At 48.1% G+C, this 22,841-nt stretch overlaps 3 protein-coding genes across 22 annotated transcripts in view; 2 read left to right on the plus strand and 1 right to left on the minus strand.

Annotated features, from left to right (window-relative positions):
• The window catches only part of CELF1 (CUGBP Elav-like family member 1), a 101,967-nt gene extending 95,742 nt beyond the window's left edge, over nt 1-6,225 (plus strand). For 14 of the 19 annotated variants that reach the window (XM_050759162.1, XM_050759156.1, XM_050759160.1 and 11 more), the window contains one exon: nt 66-6,225. The gene's annotated coding sequence lies outside the window, so the exon portion shown is untranslated. The remainder of the gene's footprint in view (nt 1-65) is intronic. The other 5 variants (XM_050759154.1, XM_050759150.1, XM_050759152.1 and 2 more) reach the window with 1 other exon arrangement.
• The window catches only part of PTPMT1 (protein tyrosine phosphatase mitochondrial 1), a 212,582-nt gene that overhangs the window by 103,661 nt on the left and 86,080 nt on the right, over nt 1-22,841 (minus strand). The window lies entirely within an intron of this gene.
• Nucleotides 6,308-22,841, plus strand: part of PSMC3 (proteasome 26S subunit, ATPase 3) — a 52,492-nt gene continuing 35,958 nt past the window's right edge. Inside the window, exon 1 of the mRNA XM_050759184.1 lies at nt 6,308-6,311. The gene's annotated coding sequence lies outside the window, so the exon portion shown is untranslated. The remainder of the gene's footprint in view (nt 6,312-22,841) is intronic.

Here is a 22,841-nt window from a genome sequence, read left to right on the forward strand (position 1 = left end):
AATGATTCGAAGCCCTGAGGCTGTGTGTTGACAGCCCTGGACCCTGATCCCTGCCACTCTCGCAGGCACAGCTTGCCCTGAAGACTCGGCTACTGCCTTCTGTGGGAGTTTCGCTTCGTACAGAGGACAAGTTTGTGCTTTGGTTTCCAGTGTTTTACTTTGGAGTTTAGGTGCCATATCCTGAGTTTTTTTTTTTTTTTTTTTCCTTTATTTAAAGTTTGCTGTGTTTGTAACCAGTGTGTGTTGAGAAGGACCAACACCAAACCACCCTGGGGAAGGGGGACAGGGAAACATTTAACACAGACGATGATCGGGATTTGCCCCAAACCACCCCAAAAGAGAGGACTGAGTAGAACAAAAAAGTGACCCCCAGAACCTCCCTTAGTGTGAGGGTGGGTAGAATGAGAACTGACACCTGGGAGCTGTGGGGAGCAGAGCGACTTTGGGGGAGAGTGGAGTGACACCTAATGCCCTGGCAGCTGGAGACTCAAACTTCTGCACAACTGCCTTCTGGGAAATAGTTTTTGACACATATTTTTCAGATTCTTGTCCGGAATTTCTGCCGCTCTTTTCAAGAAAGAGTGTTAACAATTCTCTGGAAATAGAGCACCTGTTAGCCTGACATATGCAAAAAGCAGGGCGGCATCACCCATTACCAGCTCCCCCAGCCAGCGGTCAGTATTGGATTGGCCCTGCCTGGCTGGTGGCAGTTTGGGAGAAGCAGCCAAAGAGGTTAGTTTATTTCAACACCAAATTAGACCATGGCCCATTTCCAACAGGTCTCTTTAAAGAAGGCCTCTATGGAATACATTGCCTGGTTTCCTTCCTTGCAGTTCACCACAGCAAGAAACGTCACCTCCATCCCAAGTCACAATTTTCTCATGAAGGCAAATCCAAGAAGGGCTTGCAGTTCTTGCTGAAGGGGTACCACTTGTGGGCAGAGTGATCAATGCCATCTAGTCGGGGGAGGAGGAGCTTGTTTCTTGGTGTACTTGAATCAGAAGGTCCCTGCAAGCCAGTATGCTTCATTTGCCAGTGGCCAGAAATCCTCCCTTGCCTCCTTGATTGAGGTGTCCCAGATGTAGTATTCCCACAGGGGTCTGGCGGACCCCTCCTGTAACCACTCCAGTCACATTTTCTGCTTTTGAGGCAGAGGTGACATTAGGACGTTTACAGCCTCCACATGAATTGAGTGTTCATTTACCTCAGTATTACCGTGTTCATTTTTGTCCTCGTGCTACAGTTAGCTCCCTGCTGCCTCCTGCAGGTCTTACTTCAGCTCTTGCCTGTGACCCACACAGCTTCTGGGCTCTGCCTCTGCTCTAAGAACTGCTGTGGGGGCAGAGAACCAGGAAGGACATGCTGTTGGGAATGTACACCTGGGCAGAGGTGGCCCTGTTAAGATATGACTATAGCCACGGCCAGGGACTGGATCCCTGGGTCTCTGGAATCTGAAACCTCACAAATGCCAGTCTTGACCCCTAGCAGCAGAGATAAGAATAAAGGGGTTGGTTTGCTATTAAGTCAGATGGGGGCTCTCTCCTTGTCATGCTGTCCCTGTGGGTAACAGACAGGGATTGACCATCTTACTGTTGTACAGGTAGCTGGTGGTGTTGGATTATCCCATTGAAGCTGGGACAGCTGTTCCTTTCTCATAGTGATAACTTGGGTCTGTTGTCCTCTAAGGAACGTGAAACATACACTTCTTAAGCTGAACCACGTAAACTTGAAATTCTGCGCACTGGGAGAAATGTGTCCTGTGTTTCAAAGGATAAAACTGTTCTAAAGGCTTCCAGGGTCATGATGGGATTTTTTTAATAAATGCAAAAAATAAAAATAAAAAAGAAAAAAGAAAACAAAAAAAAGAAAAAAATGCTAGGTTGGGGAGGCGCTGTTCTGAATCCCAACCGGCTGGAACCAAGAATGTCGTTTCTATTTTTATAGAAGTTTTATACAGCTCCGGGGTGGAGAATATTTATTACCTAAATTATATCTCTGGAAAAGGCCAGGATTTTGTAGAATCCAGAATGTGATTGTTATACACACAGGGTGCTGTGTATGATTGAAACTACTGACTTTCTGTGGCCCGTTTGCAGCCCAGCTAACCTGCCCAAGGGGAAGGTGTTAATGCTGTGAATTGGCAGAGGAGAGAGCTGTGCTCCACAGGGTGCTGCCGGTGCTGTGCTCCCTAGCCTTCTGTTCTGTCTTCCTCCTTAGCCAATACGTCACTCCCTTCCCACATCCCCCTCTTCTCTCTGCCTTCCCCCATCTCACCATTATTTGTCCATGGATTTGTCTTGGGCTCTGGGACCTTATGAAACCCCTTTCCTAATGACATAAGAGGCCAAGGTGCAATCCACCCACCTTTGATACCAGACCCTGAGGGCTTCATACCTGCTGATGGGTTCTCTTAAAAGGAATGCTTGCCCCAGCAGGGTCCTGGGCTGCTTGAGCAGCCAGCTGGTGAGACCATGCATTTCTCTGTTCTCTCCTCCCCCTGCCGAGTGAGTTAGCACAGCAGTAGCACTGCCCTTGAGCACAGTTCTTTCCCCAGGCCAAAGATGGTTTTGTGAAGAAGCTGCTCCCCTACAAGTCTCATGTGTGAAAGGGCTCAGCTCAGAGTGGAGACTCGCTGTCAAGTCTTAAGCAATCCTTTTCTGTTGTGTGAAGGTTTCACTTACAAAGTGTTTTTTGTTGTAGTTTTGTTTCTTACTCGGGTTACATCATGAAATTGATTTGCCTTGAATGCAGCCAGACCACTGTCTCCTGGGTTCCACTTGAGTGGCCAGGGCCTGGGTGGAAGCTAAGAGCTTGGATTTCTGGGAACAAAGGGCCATCCCCATAAGATAAGAGCAGAAATTCTGGTCTTCTTCCCTGAAAAATTTTCCCCACCCCAGCCAGCATCTTCTGCTTCCCCTTGGGTTGTGACCAGAGAGTGGGGAGAAAGGCTGAGGCTCTGCTCCCCTGGAGACCTTCTCTTAGGAGTTGGGCGCTTCATGGAAAATCCAAGCCTTAGGTTCCCTTCTGTCTCTGGCAATTAGATGTGTTCTTGGTGTCCTCCATGTCCTTTTTGACTTTTCCCTGTGTCCATTGTTAGCATGTGCAAAAGTTCCCTGTCATTACCCAATCCCTGCCCGCCCACCTCATTTCAGGGCTGTACACACAGTGAGTGTCCTGTTCTTTCTCTCTTTGTTTGGATGTATTGCTCTGTGTAACTCAGTGGGTCTCCCTCTTTCTGGTTTGTTTTTTTTTCTAGATTCCTGCCGTTTGTTCATCGTTGTGCCTAAAGCATGTCGATGTGGCGTCAAGTACATCGTCCAAATCCCTGTCTCTTCAGCTTCTCTGATGCTTGAACTCTCACCTTTGACCTTGTGTTGACCTTTGATGCTGACGTGTATTTTTATTATGTTTGTTTCTTTCTTCGTTTTTTTTTCTTTTTCTTTTTTTCTTTCCTTTTTTTTTTTTTCCCTTTTGTGCTGCCAAATTGGTTTTGCTAGAACGACTGCTGAAGGGGAAATATTTAAACTTGCATTTGAATATAAAAAAAATCTATTTTTCTAGAACTTCATAAGATAACCACTTGATTTTGTGATTCCAATTCTTTGTAATTGTCTTCAGAGCAGCCCTACTAGCACATACCGCGTGGTGTTTGTATTTCTGTGAACACACAGCCAGTCCGTTTCTAGGCTTTGTTTCTCTGTGTGCTTAGTTTTAAAGACAACTTTGAAGTAAACAATGAAATAAAAGATGTCACTAAAACCTTTGAGGCTCCTGAGCACATTTTGCTGATACAGTCTGTGGGGCTTGAGGAGACCGCATGTATTGTTCTTTCTTTTGTTTTTCTTCTGAGTTCTCAACTGCAGAGAGCACCTGAACCCCCTTTCCTTTTTGACCGCAGGCTGCAGTTTGGGCCCCAGCCAGCCCTTTTTCTTTTTCTTTTGTGGTTCTTCCCTGGAGCGACTCTGTGGGGAGTCCTGGATCCCGCCTGCCCCTTCCCCTCAGCCCCATGCTTGTTCCTAAAGTCTCCACAGCAAAATGTGATGCTTTGATTTTTTGTTGTTGTTTTTGTTTTTGTATTGTTTTTGTGTTTTTGTTTTGAATTTTTTCCTTTCCTACTAAGATTATGCCCAGAAAAAAGTTTTGCATGTTTCCTGCTGTTTCTTCACACCTTCGTATATATCACCTTCACCTCTCTGTTTTCTATAGTTTGTGCAAAAACTGATTTAAAAGGGTTTCAAAGAAGCTGTTTTAAATTGTTGTAGGGTTGATTATTTTTTTCAAGATTGTATTGTTTTATTTTGAAGTGGCAACTTTCTCCTCTATTGCCCTTAGAGTGTTTGCCTGTGCACTTAGACTGTCACTTCGTGTGGCCTCCAGGTCTCAGCAGGGCGTCCAGGAGGCTGGCTGCTCTGCTCAGAGAGGGTGGGAAGGGGGCCTGGAGAGACACAAGAAGCAGAGGTAGAGCCTAGAAGGTGGCAGCAGGTGGGCAAGAGGCTTACTTAGCGCATTAGGGGCAGTGAGCACCTGGAGGAAGGAGGGCGCTCCCAACCACCCCGTAGTAGGAGGCCATCTGCGCACCGAGCGGCAATTCACCTGCTGGCGCTTTTCCTAGGTGACAAGCACAATACTACAGTCTTCACACTGTTTACAGCCCTGGGCACCAGCCACCCCACACTGGCTCTTCACCACAGCTCTGCTCTTGCTTAGCTGGTGGGGTGGGGGGAAAGGGCAGGGATTTGTTTTTTAAATTGGGTGAAGAGCCAAACAGCTACTGTCCCTGGGTGCCGAGCAAGCCAGTTTTTTTGGTTCTCTGAGGGAAACTGACCCTCTTCTCTTGTGGCACCATCCAGCCTCAGGGTCTTGGAGACTTGAGTAAGAATGTGAGTGGAGGGGGAGAGGCGAGGAGAGGAGAGGTCACAGGGTGGATCTGTAGAGGGAAGAGGTTGCAGGGGGAGGAGCTGATGTTAGATCCCACCCAGACCTAAGCTGCTGGTGGGTGGGCGAGCTGGGAAGTAGGACTGTCCAGGGAAGGGTGGAGAGATGTAGCTAGCGGCTGGGGATGGGGAGGTGGAAGCGCTGCTGAGCATCCTCCACACCAACGTTGATGAAGGAAGGGATCCCAGCAGGGTTTCTGCTCCTGGGGCTGGCGGGTTGCCCGGTATTATGCCCAAGGCCACTCTGCCTGGGGGAAAGGGCAGCCAGGCAGAGGCCCAGTGTCTGGTAGGCTGCTGAATTTCCTGGAAGGGGTGATTGGATGGAAAGAGGCCAGAAACCCCAGCCTGAGAGACTGCTGTGCGCCCCACAGTCTGACTGCACAGAGCCGCCTCTGTTGGCAGGAGGCACTGAGGCTCCCCTTCCTGTGTATTGAGAAGCCGTGTTTGCCAATATATTTTGCTTTCAATTCCAAGAGGAGCTCTGGGAAAACCTGTGGATAAAACCAAATGCCAAATGTTGGACGTTGTTTCCTTTTCCTTTTCTCTCTCTGATTGTTTTAATTGTTCTGTGGTGGTTTTAATGGATTTGAGACCCTGGAGCGGCAGCTGCCTTTCTGATTTCCAGCTGCTTTTTGTGAATAATTTAAAAAGAAAAAAAAAAAAAGAAACTTTACATTTTGGAGACAAACCTGTGTGAGTTTTTTATTGGTACAAACGTTGTATTTAACACTAGGGGTTTTGTACAGTTTTTTGCCTTTTCTACTAGAAAACAATGTAAAGTGATTTCACAATGTGAAGAGAAAAAAAAATTGCCACTATGACCAAACGCACAGTCTGTTCTGCAGCAACAACGGGATTCAATCAACTCAGTCGTGATTCAGCCGTAGAAATGCTTTTCCTTTATCTTGTTTGAGCTTTTCTTTTCTTTCCTGTTTTGATTTGCAAAAGAAAATGTCTTTTTTGTGTGAACTTGTGTTGTACTCTGTAGAAAATTATGGATTTTACTTTAATGGTTTAAAAAAAGGCAAGAAGAGCTCTCGTCGCTTTTCTTACCTAATCACAGAGTTTGTGTAGTGAATTTAAAAAGAAAAAAAAATTGTTACAAGTTTGGGTCAAGGGAGTATGTGTTTCAAAGGAATCTCCTTCCTTTTTTTTGTGTGTTTTTCCTTTTGTCCCAATGGGGAACCTAAATCTGTTTTAATTGCACAGACACACGGACAAAAAGTCATTTTGTATCTGCCAAGTGTGGTACCTTCCTTTGTTTATTTGCTATTAAACTGTTTGAGAAGAACTGATGTCTTCAGAGTTACTGATGGTTGGGGAGGGCGGTGTGTCCTTGGTGCGGGTGGGCTTGCCGTGTTCCTGAAGAGGGGGGGGTGGGTTCCTCTTCAAAACGTAAGGCTTCATTTTGATGTACCTGAAGGTGTATAACTGAACCCACCAAAAACTCCTGAAGGAAAACATAATTTCTCCCCAGAAAACTGCCTTCCCCATCTTTTTGTATTCTCCAGGATTTCTTTTTTTTTTTTTTTTTTGAGACGGAGTCTAGCTCTGTCGCCCAGGCTGGAGTGCAGTGGCCAGATCTCAGCTCACTGCAAGCTCCGCCTCCCGGGTTCACGCCATTCTCCTGCCTCAGCCTCCCGAGTAGCTGGGACTACAGGCGCCTGCCACCTTGCCCGGCTAGTTTTTTGTATTTTTTAGTAGAGACAGGGTTTCACCGTGTTAACCAGGATGGTCTCGATCTGCTGACCTTGTGATCTGCCCGTCTCGGCCTCCCAAAGTGCTAGGATTACAGGCTTGAGCCACCACGCCCGGCCATTCTCCAGGATTTCTACTTATATGGAAACACCTTAAAATTTTTTGCCAGGCCGGGCGCGGTGGCTCAAGCCTGTAATCCCAGCACTTTGGGAGGCCGAAACGGGTGGATCACGAGGTCAGGAGATCGAGACCATCCTGGCTAACATGGTGAAACCCCGTCTCTACTAAAAAATACAAAAAACTAGCCGGGCGATGTGGCGGACGCCTGTAGTCCCAGCTACTCGGGAGGCTGAGGCAGGAGAATGGCGTGAACCCGGGAGGCGAAGCTTGCAGTGAGCTGAGATCCGGCCACTGCACTCCAGCCTGGGCGACAGAGTGAGACTCCGTCTCCAAAAAAAAAAAAAAAATTTTTTTTGTCAAACCTAGTTTTCGAGCATCTCCTGTTCTCCTTGGCTGCCACACAACAAAGCTGGTCCAGACCTGCCAGTGCTCATCTCTTCCCTAGTGCTGCAGAGTCCCTGCTCCCTAGGACTCTGCTGGCCAGCAACGAATCCCAGAGCCCGGCAGTCTTCCTCCCTCCAGACCTTTAAAACTCTGGCCCAAAGTGGTTAAACTTCTACTTCCCTCACTCTGACCTCAGTACAAGGCCCCTGAATGGCATGCTTCTGTGGACTACTCAGTAGTGCTGGATGGCCCAGGCCTCAGCCTTCCCCTGCATGTTCCTCTATGTGGAGTGGGTCTTGGGTAGCATTTCTCAGTGGGGGTTCTATTGAGTACTAGCCCCTGATATGTTCTATGAAATAACAATTCTTAACACAAATAAGTTTGTGAATGTTTTCCCTGCAATAAAGAATGTTCTCTCTGAAATTAGGCAATAAAGAAGCCTCAGACTTGATTTAGCCAAGCGTCTCCCAGACTGGGGATCCCATTTGCTGTCCACTTGTTCTCAAAAACAAGTGGCAGCTTGGGGGTTTTAGAAGATTTTGTCTATCAAGTTCTGCATTTGGGTGTTCCTTTGTTCACGTCCCCATTTTTCATTAAAGTGTTTAAAAATTAAACATTAAAAATGTTTAAAAATCAGAACTTATATGCAAATAATTATCCTAGCTAATGTTGATTGTTTACCACAATCAGGCGCTGCAGGATACACGTGATACCCACTACATGTTCCAGGCTTCACAGCATCCCTAGGAGGTAGTTAGTGTTCCCATCCTCATTTTACAGATGAGCAAACAGGTTAAAAGAAATTGGGTTGCCTGCTAGAAAGTGGTGTGCACTGGGAATCAAACCAGGTTGCCCAACTCCTGAGTCCTTTCTCCTAACCACTACTGAATAGAAAGAATTCAAAAGCCAGTAAATGTGCTTTAGTTAACCTGTGTCTCATCACAGATGGTTGCTCTCTGTCCTCCAGGCCCCAGTGAGAGGAGCTTAGAGGACCTATGGCTTTTGTGGCTCCCTTGGAAGGTGACTCATTGCAGCTGTACCCTCTTTAAAGCAGCCTTTTGGTGTTTGAGAGGTTCGCTTGTAACTGGTTGGTCAGTGGGCTACTGCAGGGTGCTGCTGCCTGTGGGGGAGGGGGCGACTTCTAAATGGCACTCCTCTCCATACTCTCACGTCACTGGATCTGAGACCAGCTCAACCATTGTTTACCCAGTGTCAGTTTGTTTTTATTGTGACAAAATCACATTTGCCATTTTACCCACTTTTAAGTATAATTTTTAAAAATTTTGTTTTACTTTGGAGTATAGATTCAAGTTGACCTGAATATATACTCCCTATAATTTTATAATTTACTACCATTAAACACATTCATCTATCCTGGCTAACATGGTGAAACCCCGTCTCTACTAAAAATACAAAAAACTAGCCGGGCGTGGTGGCGGGCGCCTGTAGTCCCAGCTACTTGGGAGGCTGAGGCGGGAGAATGGCGTGAACCCGGGAGGCAGAGCTTGCAGTGAGCCGAGATCACGCCACTGCACTCCAGCCTGGGAGACACAGCGAGATTCCGTCTCAAAAAAAAAAAAAAAAAAAAAAAACATTCACAATGCTTGTGCAATCACCACCTGATTTTTTATTTTTGAGACAGGGTCTCTGTCAACGAGGCTGGCATACAGCGGCGCAATCATTGCTCACAGCAGCCTCAGCCTCCCCAGGCTCCAGTGATCCTCCCACCTCAGCCTCCTGACTAGCTGGGACTTACAGGCACATGCCATCATGCCTAGCTAATTTTTGTATTTTTTGTAGAGACAGGTGTCGCCATGTTGCCCAGGTTGGTCTTGAACTTCCGGGCTCAAGCAATCTGCCTGTCTTGGCCTCCCAAAGTGCTGGGATTACAGGCATGCGCCACCATGCCCAGCCCCATTACCACCTAATTTTGTAAATCAACTTGAAGTGTACTTTTTTCAGCTTCATTCTGACCCACTGATATTTGTGAAATCACAAGTTTGATATTGTAATCATTACATTATAAAATACACATTAGCAGGGCTCAGTGGCTCACACCTGTAATCCCAACACTTTGGGAGGCCAAAGCGGGAGGATCAATTGAGACCAGCCTGGGCAACAGAGTGAGACCCCATCTCAACAGAAAATAAAATCAGGCATGCTGGCACACACCTGTGGTCCCAGCTACTCCAGAAGCAAAGGTGGGAAGATTGCTTGAGCCCAGGAGGTCCAGGCTGCAGTGAGCTATGATCATGCCACTGCACTCCAGCCTAGGTGGCAGAGTGAGACCCTGTCTCCAAAAATACACACACACACACACACACATATATTGATAACTACTAATATAAAATGTACATGGAGTGCCTTCTCAGTGAGTTCTGCATTTCACACTTGGGGGAACTGGTGTGGTGGAGGGCAAGGGTAGAGAATCAGAGGCTTCCTCCTCAGACTCTCTTCCTGGGCCTTTTATCTAAAAATAGATTATGAAGTACAACTTGAGCATCTTTTAATTGAAATCATGCTTAAAGGCTGTTGCTTCTCTTTAAAATGGACCCAAAAAAGGGAATATATCAAGTACTATTTCAGCCTTTTTAAAAAGTTTAGGCTTTTGCATATTTATAATAATAAAGCTGTATCTTTTTTTGAGACAGAGTTTTGCTCTTGTTGCCCAGGCTGGAGTGCAATGGTGCAATTTTGGCTCACTGCAACCTCTGCCTCCTGGGTTCAAGCAATTCTCCTGCCTCAGCCTCCCGAATAGCTGGGATCACAGGCACATGCCACCACACCCAGCTAATTTTTGTATTTTTGGTAGAGATGGGGTTTCACCATGTTGATCAGCCTGGTCTCGAACACCTGACCTCAGGTCATTCACCCCACTTGGCCTCCCAAAGTGCTGGGATTACAGGCATGAGCCACCGTGCCCAGCCAATAAAGCTTTATTAATTAAATGTTTTGTTGGAGTTTGTTTTGTTTGGGTTTTGGTTTTGAGACAGAGTCTTGCTCTGTCACCCAGGCTGGAGTGCAGTGGCATAGTCTGCTCACTGCAGCCTCCACCTCCCGGGCTCAAGCAACTCCCCTGCCTCAGCCTCAGGCATGCGCCACCACATTCGACTAATTTTTTGTATTTTTAGTAGAGATGGGGTTTCACCATGTTAGCCAGGCTGTTCTCAAACTCCAAGCCTCAAGTTGATCACCTACCTTGGCCTCCCAAAGTGCTGGGATTACAGACATGAGCCACCTTGCCCGACCAATGTTTTATATTCTTTGAAAACCACTTCATCCTTCTGTAGCTTGCTCAGCACCTACTTTTTGCCACATTCCTATTCATCTGGCTGGCAGAGGCACCTCTGCACTGACTTTATTGGTCAGCACACAGCTTCCCTAATGCTCACATACTATGCTCACCTGAGCGGCTCAGTCTCTGATAAGGAAAAGCCACCAGGCTGGAAATTAAACACCAGGTTGTCCCTGCACCTCAGGGAATGTCAGACTAATGTCTGATAATATTTCCCTTCAGGAGAGATTGGAGATGGCCTCGCCTTGCACCTTCTGCCTTCAAGCGTTTTCCTTCCCTCTCAGTAGTCCTTTCCAACCCCCTCCATCTGGTGTTTAATTTCTTTTGCATGCATTGACTTTCTCTGTACTGGGTGAAGACTCCAGCTGTAGGGAGCAGCTTTTGTTTTTTAAAAATCGAAGGCAGGTCGGGCGCGATGGCTCACGCCTGTAATCCCAACACTTTGGGAGGGCAAGGCAGGCAGATCACTTGAGGTCAGGAGTTCGAGACCAGCACTGCTACCATGGTGAAACCCTGTCTCTACCAAAAATACAAAAATTAGCCAGGCACACTGGTGGGCACCTGTAATCCCAGCCACTTGGGAGGCTGCGGCAGGAGAATCTCAAACTCGGCGGGCGGAGCTTGCAGTGAGCTAAGATGATTCTGCTGCACTTCAGTCTGGACAACAGAGTGAGACTCCCATCTAAAAAATAACATTGAAGGCAGCCTTGCGATGGGAAATTGCAACCAGGAAGGGCTTTCCTGCAGTCCCCGACGCCTTCCATGCCCAGCTTTGGGCTGCCCTACCCAAGGTTTTTCTGTTTGTGGGGATGGGTCCTACTAATCTGAGGCCTCTTGAGATTTGGGTTGTATTTAAACAGCTTTATTACACGGCGTGGTGGCTCATGCCTGTAATAACAGCACCTTGAAAGACCGAGGCCAGTGGACCACTTAAGGCCAGGAGTTCAAGACCAGCCTGGCCAATATAGCGAAACCCCTTCTCTACTAAAAATACAAAAATTAGCCAGGCATGGTGGCGCATGGCTGCAATCCCAGCTACTCAGGAGGCTGAGTTACAAGAATTGCTTGAACCCAGGAGACGGAGGTTGCAGTGAGCGGAGATTGTGCCACTGTTGCAGCCCAGGGAACAAAGTGAGACCGAGACCCTGTCTCAAGAAAAAAATAAGAATAAGCGGGTTTATTGAGTATAATTCACACACAACACAACTCATCCACTTAAAGCATACCATTCACTGGGTTTTAGAGTTGTACAACCATGAACACAGCCTAATTTTAGAACATTTTCAGAACCGTATACTCATTTAGCAGTCGCTCCCCATCCTCTCCCTCACTCCCTTTCCCATTTCCTAGTAACCACAAATATACCTCTGTATCTTTACTTTTTAATTACATTTCATTAAAATACACTCATAGGATATGTGGCCTTTTGTGTCTGGCGTTCACTTAGCCAACATCCTGCGGTATCTTCTCCTTTCTTCCTCCTACTTGAAAACTAGGGGCAGCACCCACTGTGGCACCTGCTCCTGTCGTCCCTCGTCCTGAGCTTGTCTGCCCCCAATCCAGCCTTGTTTCTGCAGCCCCCGTCCCTTGCAGCTCTCCCAGCTCCTCTTTCTGGTTGCCGGTCTTATCTGCCTCAGCCTGAATCTGAAAGGCTTCTGGACCCACAATTGTCCAATACAGTTACCCACTAGGCACTGTAGCTTTTTTCATTTAAATAACTAGATATGGGCCCAGCCAGTGGCTCACCTTACCTCTCCACACCTGTAATCCCAGCACTTTGGGAGGACAAGGCGGGCAGATAATCTGAAGTTGGGAGTTCGAGACCAGCCTTACCAACATGGAGAAATCCCGTCTCTACTATAAAGATACAAAATTAGCCAAGTGTGGTGGCGCATGCCTGTAATCCCAGCTACTCGGGAGGCTGAGGCAGAACTGCTTGAACCCGGGAGTGAAGGTTGCAGTAGACTGAGATCGCGCCATTGCACTCCAGCCTGGGCAACACGAGCGCAACTCCCCCTTAAAATAACAAATAAGCCGGGCGTGGTGGCTCACGCCTGTAATCCCAGCACTTTGGGAGGCCGAGGTGGGCGGATCACAAGGTCAGGAGATCGAGAACATGGTGAAACCCCGTCTCTACTAAAAATAGAAAAAATTAGCCGGGCGCAGGGGCGGGCGCCTGTAGTCCCAGCTACTCGGGAGGCTGAGGCAGGAGAATGGTGTGAACCCGGGAGGCGGAGCTTGCAGTGAGCCGAGATTGCGCCACTGCACTCCAGCCTGGGCGACAGAGCGAGACTCCGTCTCAAAAAAAAAAAAAAAAAACAAAAATGTAGTACCTTGGTTTCACAAGCTACATTTCAAGTGACTGGTGGCTCTCCTATTGGACAGTGCCGGTACAGAACATTTCTATCATCACAGGCAGTGGCAGGACCTGTTCTAGACAGTTTGCTGTTTTTGTTTGTTTGCTTGTTTGTTTGTTTTTGAGATGGAGTCTCATTGTTGCCCAGGCTGGAGTGCAGTGGCAGGATCTTGGCTCACTGCAGCCTCTGCCCTCTGGGTTCAAGCAATTCTCCCGCCTCAGCCTCCCAAGTAGCTGGGATTACAGGCGCCTAGTATCACGCCCAACTAATTTTTGTATTTTTAGTAGAGACGGGGTTTTACCATGTTGACCAGGCTGGTCTCGAACTCCTGACCTGGAATGATCCGCCTACCTCAGCCTCCCAAAGTTCTGGGATTACAGGCATGAGCCATCACGCCTGACCTATTCTGCCTTTAAGAAAAAACCGCCATTTATTTTTTATTTTTATTTATTTATTTATTTATTTTTGAGATGGAGTCTCGCTCTGTCGCCCAGGCTGGAGTGCAGTGGCTGGATCTCAGCTCACTGCAAGCTCCGCCTCCCAGGTTCCCACCATTCTCCTGGCTCAGCCTCCCGAGTAGCTGGGACTACAGGCGCCCGCCACCGCACCCGGCTAATTTTTTGTATTTTTTAGTGGAGACGGGGTTTCACCATATTAGCCAGAATGGTCTCGATCTCCTGACCTCGTGATCCGCCCGTCTCGGCCTCCCAAAGTGCTGGGATTACAGGCTTGAGCCACCGTGCCCGGCCCAAAAACCGCCATTTATTAATCAGCCACAGCCACTGCACTGGTCCTCCCAGCAACTGGTAGCATAGGAAGATAGACTAAGGCACAGAGAAGCCGCAGTTCCTCTGTTCATGTGGCTAATAAGTAGTACAGCTGCTTTTTCATGCAGGCCAACCTGACCCCGTAATCCTGTAGAACATATTCCTTTGAGGGGTCATTAAGGTGGACCCTGGGATGCCCTGGTTTAAATTCCACCTCTGGAACAGCTTCATGAAGGCAGGAGCCATACTTACCTCATTTCTCACTGGAGGCCTCACCATTCCTCACACACTGGCAGGTAAGTTTTCAGTAGACATTTCTGTCACCATCCAACACTAATCACAGCCAAGTCCCTGAGAGCCACTTTACAGGAATTCTAATACAACTCCTGAGGCCGCTCACCAGGGGCTCTGCCACTTGAAGTTGGTGCCAGCACCTGTTTCAGTAGCAGGGACCTGTGCTATTAGAGGTTCCCCCTGGCAGTCAGGGAAGGCCCCAGGGGAGGGGAGCCTACCTGTGGCCCTTCAGCCCTAAGAGTGCCACTAACCTGCCCTTCCCTAGAATGGGATATGCCTGGAGCCCAAAACACCTGACAGCAATGACTTGTTTACAAAATCAGGTGAGGGTTTGAATTTTTTTTTTTTTTTTTTTTTGAGATGGAGTCTCTTGTTGCCCAGGCTGGAGTACAGTGGCATGATCTCGGCATATTGCAACCTCCGCCTCCAGGGTTCAGCCAATTCTCCTGCCTGAGCCTCCTGAGTAGCTGGGATTACAGGCACGTGCCACCACGCCCAACTAATTTTTGTATTTTTAGTAGAGACGGGGTTTCACCATGTTGGCCAGGCTGGTCTCAAACTCCTGACCTCATGATCCACCCGCCTCGGCCTCCCAAAATTCTGAGATTATAGGCGTAAGCCACCGCGCCTGGCCTGAATTTTTTTTTTTTTAAGGCAAAACATTTAGGTGGTTCTTAAAAAGGCTTAGAGTATGTTGGGGAAATCTTTAAGAATTCCCTAATCCTGTAATACCAAGTCTACCATCAGCAGCCCTGTGACCTTGGACAAATTACTCGATTCTCAGCCCCAGATTGTTCATCTGTTAAATGGAAACAAAAGCACCTCCCCAGTACAGTTGGGAAGATGAGAGAGTGTCTCAAAAACTAGCCAAAGGGTCCAGGCGTGGTGGCTCATGCCTGTAATCCCAGCACATGGGGAGGTGGAGGCGGGAGGATTGCTTGAGCCCAGGAATTCAAATCCACCCTAGGCAACATAGCAAGACTCCGTCTCTACAAAAAGAATAAATGCACAAACAAATCGCCAAGCTACTGCCCCTGGCAAGCACTCATTAAAGTCGCTAGTAACAACAGTAAGTCATGGTTTAAAGTGAGCGAATGCTCCATCCCACAGCCCATTGGTAACAGATGGGGTCATATGCTTCCAGGATTTTTCCTTATAAACACAAAAAATAGGCCAGGCACGGTGGCTCAAGCCTGTAATCCCAGCACTTTGGGAGGCTGAGATGGGCAGATCACGAGGTCAGGAGATCAAGACCATCCTGGCTAACACGGTGAAACCCCGTCTCTACTAAAAAATACAAAAAGCTAGCTGGGCGAGGTGGCGGGCGCCTGTAGTCCCAGCTACACGGGAGGCTGAGGCAGGAGAATGGCGTAAACCCGGGAGGCGGAGTTTGCAGTGAGCTGAGATCCAGCCACTGCACTCCAGCCCGGGCGACAGAGCAAGACTCCGTCTCAAAAAAATGAATGAATAAATAAACACAAAAAATAAGTACATAATTTCTGTTAATAAAAATGAGATCATGTTGAGATCATGCCAAGTGTGGTTGCTCGGATTATGCCTATAATCCCAGCACTTTGGGAGGCTGAGGTAGGAGGATTACTTGAGCCCAGGAGTTTGAGACCAGCCTGGGCAACACAGACCTGTCTCTACAAAAAATTTAAAAAATTAACCAGGTGTGATGGGATACACCTGTAGTCCAAGCCACTTGGGAGGCTGAGGTGGGAGGATCACTTGAGCCCGAGAGGTTGAGGCTACAGTGAGCCATGATCGCACCACTGTACTTCAACCTGGGTAACAGAGTGAGACCCTGTTTCAAAAAAAAAACAAAAAAAAAGATCGGGCGCGGTGACTCCCACCTGTAATCCCAGCACTTTGGGAGGCTGAGGCGGGCTGATCACCTGAGGTTGGGAGTTCGAGCCCAGCCGGACCAACATGGTGAAACCCTGTCTCTACTAAAAATACAAAATTAGCCCGGCGTGATGGCGCATGCCTGTAATCCCAGCTACTCGGAGGCGGAAGAATCGCTTGAACCTGGGAAGCGGAGGTTGCAGTGAGCCGGGATTGTGCCATTGCACTCGAGCCTGGGCAACGAGAGCGAAAACTCCATCTCAAAAAAAAAAAAAGACTGGACACGGTAGCTCACGCCTATAATCCCAACACTTTAGGAGTCCGAGGCGGGCAGATCACGAGATCAGAAGATGGAGACCATCCTGGCTAACACGGTGAAACCCTGTCTCCACTAAAAATACAAAACATTAGCCGGGCATGGTGGCGGGCGCCTTTAGTCCCAGCTACCCAGGAGCCTGAGGCGGGAGAATGGCGTGAACCCGGGAGGCGGAGCTTGCAGTGAGCCGAGATCGCGCCACTGCACTTCCGCCTGGGCAACAAAGCGAGACTCCGTCTTAATAATAATAATAATAATAATAATAATAATAAATCACACCATAATATACAGAATGTTCTGCAGCTTGCTTTTTGTTGTTGTTGTTTTTTGTTTTGTTTTCTTTTTTTAGAAGGAGTCTCTTGTTGGCCAGGCTAGAGTGCAGTGGCATGATCTTGGTTCACGGCAACCTCTGCCTCACAGGTTCAAAGGATTCTCCTGCCTCAGCCCCTGGAGTAGCTGGGATTACAGGTGCCCACCACCACGCCCAGCAAATTTTTTGTATTTATTAGAGACCGGGTTTCACCATGTTGGTCGGCTTGGTCTTGAACTGACCTCAGGTGATCCACCTGCCTCGGCCTCCCAAAGTGCTGGGATTACAGCTGTGAACCACCGTGCCCAGCAGTTTGCTTTTTTAAGTTACTATGCCCTGGCCTCCCTACCACCTGGGTACACAGGTATCTACTGCTTCCTTAGAGTCTACATAACACTTCGTGGTTATGAACACCCTTATATCAGACACAAATTCTTTCTAGTTTTTCACTATCGTAAATAATAAGCCAACAGAGGGATGTTAGTTCAATGGCTTCTTTTCAAAGCAAGTTATTATATCATCTCATTTGATTTTCACAGAAAAGTTGCCAGAGAGGTGATATCTTTTTTTCCTTTTTTGGAACGAAGTCTCACTCTATCGCCAGGCTGGAGTGTAGTGGCGCAATCTCGACTCACTGCAACCTCTGCCTCCCGGGTTCAAGTGATTCTTCTGCTTCAGCCTCCCCAGTAGCTGGGACTACAGGCATGCACCACCACACACAGCTAATTTTTGTATTTTTAGTAGAGACGGGGTTTCACCATGTTGGGCAGGATGGTCTCAATCTCTTGACCTTGTGATCCGCCCGCCTCAGCCTCTTAAAGTGCTGGAATTACAGGCGTGAGCCACCACGCCTGGCCAGTATCTTTTTAATTGGGGAAACTAACTTGGTAAGAGGGGGAGACTTCCCAAGAATCCTCATAGTCGTGGTAGAGGGACCCTGGGACTGTCCCCTCCAGTTACATTCGCTATGCATCTAGAGCAGGCGCTGCAACTGTGAGGTACTTGTGTGAAAGAAGGCCAGCTTAAGACAAGTGGCATTTGGCTTCAGTGTCAAGGTGAGAACAAGGAGTCAGGGGTGCATGGTCCCAGTGAATGAATCAGTAAGACATTCATGGTCTCGGGGCCACACCTCGACCACTTGACTGGTTGGTAGGCAGTCAAGGTCTGAGCATGCGTGAGTTTCTACTCTTTTTTTTCTTTTTTTTTTTTTTTTTTTTTAGCGACAGAGTTTTGCTCTTGTCACCCAGGCTGGAGTGCAATGGCACGATCTCAGCTCACTGCAACCTCCGCCTCCCAGGTTCAAGCAATTCTAGTGCCTCTGCCTCCCGAGTAACTGGGACTACAGGTGCATGCCACAATGCCTGGCTAATTTTTTGTATTTTCCATGGAGACGAAGGTTCATCATATTGACCAGACTGGTCTCAAACTCTTGAGCTCAGGTGATCCGCCCGCCTCGGCCTCCCAAAGTGCTGGGATTACAGGCGTGAGCCCCTGCACTGGGCCAAGCTTCCACTCTTGAAGAGAAGCAAGGAAATGTAGATTTTTATGTAAAATCTCCTAGCTAACAAATGTTGCCAATGAACTCAGAAATATTCAGTCCTGGCCGGGCACGGTGGCTCAAGCCTGTAATCCCAGCACTTTGGGAGGCCGAGACGGGCGGATCACGAGGTCAGGAGATCGAGACCAGCCTGGCTAACACGGTGAAACCCCGTCTCTACTAAAAATACAAAAAACTAGCCGGGCGAGGTGGCGGGCGCCTGTAGTCCCAGCTATTTGGGAGGCTGAGGCAGGAGAATGGTGTAAACCTGGGAGGCAGAGCTTGTAGTGAGCTGAGATCCGGCCACTGCACTCCAGCCTGGGTAACAGAGCGAGACTCTGTCTCAAAAAAAAAAAAAAAAAAAAAAAAAAAAAAAAAGAAATATTCAGTCCTCACATGCCAGATTGTGACTCCTGCTTCAGGCCCAAATTTAATTTTCTACTTTTAATTATAAAACAGGGACCTAAAATGTGAGGTGTGCAGCTGGTACCTGGCACACCAGGCACCCTGGTGAGAGCCCTGAATCCCCCGACTGTCTCACCAACTTGTGAGGTTAAGTGGCTCTGAAAAGACCATTTCATTTTGTGGCTGTTCCCTAACACCTTCCAGGGCTTTTTGTCTACTGGGCATTGGTAAGCAAGTCTTAACTCTTTACCCTCTCTGTAATACACATCTTCTGCCCACCCAGGCTACAGCTTTGGATAAGTTCCCAGTGACTTTGCCATGCTTCAGGTAAAGATCACAATGAATTCTGCAAAACTATTGCTCTGTTCTCCACTTTCTCCATCTCCCTTGTCCTCACCTCCTTTCTAGTACAATATAATGGTTAAGAATGGGACTCCTCTGGCCAGGTGTGTTGGCTCACACCTGTAATCCCAGCACTTTGGGAAGCCGAGGCAGGCAGATCACCTGAGGTCAGGAGTTCGAGACCAGCCTGGACAACATGATGAAACCCCGTCTCTACTAAAAATACAAATGGGCGTGGTGGCACACACCTGTAATTCCAGCTACTTGGGAGGCTGAGGCATGAGAATCACTTGAACCCAAGAGCTGGAGATTGCAGTGAGCCAAGATTGTGCCACTGCACTCCAGCCTCAGCAACAGAGCTAGATTCCATCTCAAAAAAAAAAAAAAAAAAAAGAACGAGACTCCTACAACCACACTGCTTTTGGTCCCAGCTGTCTGGGACCAGCAGATGGCAGTGTAGTCTTCGGCATGTCACCTTACCTTTCCATGCCTCAGTTGCCTCATTTGTAAACTGGAAGAAATGTTTAACTCAGAAAATGTTAGGATTCTTCTGTTGGTCTCCTCTTACCTTGCCAGGGGCTGTGCAGTTAGTTACTAGCAGTATAAAGACAAGTAAACTACAGCCTTTGCCATAGAGGAGCATGCCTTTAACCTAACCACAGTAGCTGATTTCTGGAAAACGTGCTCAGAAATGAAATTTTTGAGGCTTGGCATGGTGGCTCACGGGAGGCTGAGGCGGGCAGATCACTTAACGCCAGGAGTTTGAGACCAGCCTGGCCAACATGGTGAAACCCCATCTTTCTGAAACTACAAAACTTAGCCAGGTGTGGTGATGCTCGCCTGTAATTCCAGCTACTCGGGAGGCTGAGGCAGGAGAATTGCTTGAACCCAGGAGGCGGAGGTTGCAGTGAGCTGAGATCCCACTGTGTCCAGAGTTGGTTCCTTCCGGTGGGTTCGTGGTCTCACTGATTTCAAGAATGAAATGAAGCCGCGGAACTTTACAGTGAGGGTTACAGCTCTTAAAGGTGGTGCAGACCCAAAGAGTGAGCAACAGCAAGATTTATTGTGGAGAGCAAAAGAACAAAGCTCCCACAGGGTGAAAGGGGACCTGAGCGGGTTGCTGCTGCTGGCTTGGGGGAGGTGGGGGAGGCAGCTTGTATTCCCTTGTCTCTGCCCATGCCCTGCTGATTGGTTCATTTTACAGAGTGCTGATTGGCCCATTTTACAGAGCCTGGCCAACATGGCGAAACCCCGTCTCTACTAAAAATACAAAAATGTGCTGGGCGTGGCGTCACGCTCCTGTATTCCCAGCTACTTGCGGGGGTTGAGGTGTAGGGGGCTTGAGCCTAGGAGGTTGAGGCCTCAGTGAGTCTAGATTGCGCCACTGCACTCCAGCCTGGGTGACAAAGTGAGACCCTGTCTCAAAATAAAATCACAGAGCTAAGTCCTGTATCAGAATGCAGTGTAATTCAATGAGAGAATAATAGGCTGATTCATCCTAATTATGACTTACGAAGCAGAGTGTGGGTGTGGCAAGCAGAGAAGGAATTAGGAGGAGCAAAGGCCCTGGGGCAGACAGGTAGGCAGGTCTCAAAAAGTTGAACCTAACAGTTACCAGAATGTAACAGTTGCCATATTACTCAGCACTTCTGCTCCAAGCATATACCTAAGAGAAATGAAAACATATCCCCATAAAACCTTGTATGTGAATTTTTTGTTTTTATTTATTTATTTTTATTTATTTATTTTTTTTGAGATGGAGTCTCACTCTGTTGCCCAGTCTGGAGTGCAGTGGCCTGATCTCGGCTCACTCTAAGCTCCGCCTCCTGGGTTTACATCATTCTCCTGCCTCAGCCTCCCAAGCAGCTGGGACTACAGGCGCCCACCACCTCGCCCAGCTAGTTTTTTGTATTTTTTTTTTTTTTTTTTTTTGAGACGGAGTCTGGCTCTGTTGCCCGGGCTGGAGTGCAGTGGCCGGATCTTAGCTCACTGCAAGCTCCGCCTCCCGGGTTTACGCCATTCTCCTGTCTCAGCCTCCCGAGTACCTGGGACTACAGGCACCGCCACCTCGCCCGGCTAGTTTTTTGTATTTTTTTTTTTAGTAGAGACAGGGTTTCACCGTGTTAGCCAGGATGGTCTCGATCTCCTGACCTCGTGATCCGCCCGTCTCGGCCTCCCAAAGTGCTGGGATTACAGGCTTGAGCCACCGCGCCTGGCCAGTTTTTTGTATTTTTTAGTAGAGACGGGGTTTCACTGTGTTAGCCAAGATGGTCTCGATCTCCTGACTTCGTGATCCACTCGTCTCGGCCTCCCAAAGTTCTGGGATTACAGGCTTGAGCCACCGTGCCCGGCCTTATTTTTATTTTTTTGAGACAGAGTCTCGCTCTGTCGCCCAGGCTGGAGTGTAATGGTGTGATTGCAGCTCACTGCAGTCTGACCTCCTAGACTGAATCGATTCTCCTGCCTCAGCCTCCTGAGTAGCTGAGACCACAGCTGTGTACCACCACACCCAGCTAATTTTTTTTTTTTTAATTTTTTGTAGATATGGGGTCTCACTATGTTTCCCAGGCTGGTCTCCAACTCCTGGGCTCAAGCAATCTGCCTGCTTCAGCCTCCTAGTGTGCTGGCATTACAGGCGTTAGCCACTGTGCCCAGCCCAACTTGTACATGATTTTTTTTTTTTTTTTTTTTTGAGACAGAGTCTCGCTCTGTCGCCCAGGCTGGAGTGCAGTGGCACCATCGTGGCTCACTGCAAGCTCCGCCTCCCATGCCAACACCATTCTCCTGCCTCAGCCTCCTGAGTAGCTGGGACCACAGGCGCCCGCCACCACGCCCGGCTAATTTTTTGTATTTTTAGTAGAGACGGGGTTTCACTGTGTTAGCCAGGATGGTCTCGATCTTCTGACCTTGTGATCCGCCCGCCTCGACCTCCCAAAGTGCTGGGATTACAGGCGTGAGCCACCGCGCCCGGCTGTACATGAATTTTTATAGCATCATTATTCATAATAGCCAAAAATGAAATGACTGAAATGCCCATTAACTGATGAATCAACAAAATGTATATCCAGACGAGTATTAACCAACCACAATAAGTAATGAAGTTCCGATACGGTTGAAAACGTAGATGAATCTTGAAAACATTATGCCAAGTTAAAGAAGCCAGTCATAGATGACCACATATTGTATGATTCCATTCCTATGAAGGGTCCACAATAGACAGGTCCATAGACACCGGGTGGCTTAAATAACAGAAATTTATTTTCTCACAGTTCTGGAGGCTAGAAGTTCAAGAACAAGGAATTGGCAGAGTTGGTTTCATTGTGAGGCCTTGCTCCTGGGCTTGTAGATAGCCATCTTCTCCCTGTGTCTTCACATACTTTTCTTCTATGTGACTGTGTCCTTTTTTTTTTTTTTTTTTTTTTTTTTTTTGAGACGGAGTCTCGCTCTGTCACCCAGGCTGGAGTGCAGTGGCCGGATCTCAGTTCACTGCAAGCTCCGCCTCCTGGGTTCACGCCATTCTCCTGCCTCAGCCTCCCAAGTAGCTGGGACTACAGGCGCCTGCCACCTCGCCCGGCTAAGTTTTTGTATTTTTAGTAGAGACGGGGTTTCACTGTGTTACCCAGGATGGTCTCGATTTCCTGACCTCATGATCCACCCGTCTCGGCCTCCCAAAGTGCTGGGATTACAGGCTTGAGCCACCGCGCCCAGCCGACTGTGTCCTTTTTAAACATTTATTGTGGGCCAGGTGCAGGGGCTCACGCCTGTAATCTCAACACTTTGGGAGGCAGAGGTGGGCAGATCACGAGGTCAGGAGTTCCAGACCAGCCTGGCCAACATTGTGAAACCCCATCTCTACTAAAAATACAAAAATTAGCCAGGCGTGGTGGTGGGCACCTGTAATCCCGGCTACTCAGGAGGCTGAGGCAGGAGAATCACTTGAACCTGCGAGGAGAAGGTTGCAGTGAGCCAAGATGGTGCCACTGCACTCCAGCCTGGGCAACAGAGGGAAACTCTGTCTAAAAAACAAAAACAAAAACAAAAAACGTTGTTGTGGCCAGGCATGGTGGCTCACACCTATAACCCCAACACTTTGGGAGGTTCTGAGGCAGGTGGATCAACTGAGGTCAGGAGTTCGAGACCAGCCTGACTAACATGGTGAAACCCTGTCTCTACTAAATACAAAGAATTAGCCAGGCATGGTGATGCACACCTGTCGTCCCAGCTACTTGGGAGG

Source organism: Macaca thibetana, chromosome 14 (genome assembly GCF_024542745.1).
Source record: "Macaca thibetana thibetana isolate TM-01 chromosome 14, ASM2454274v1, whole genome shotgun sequence".
NCBI classification, from domain to species: Eukaryota; Metazoa; Chordata; class Mammalia; order Primates; family Cercopithecidae; genus Macaca; species Macaca thibetana.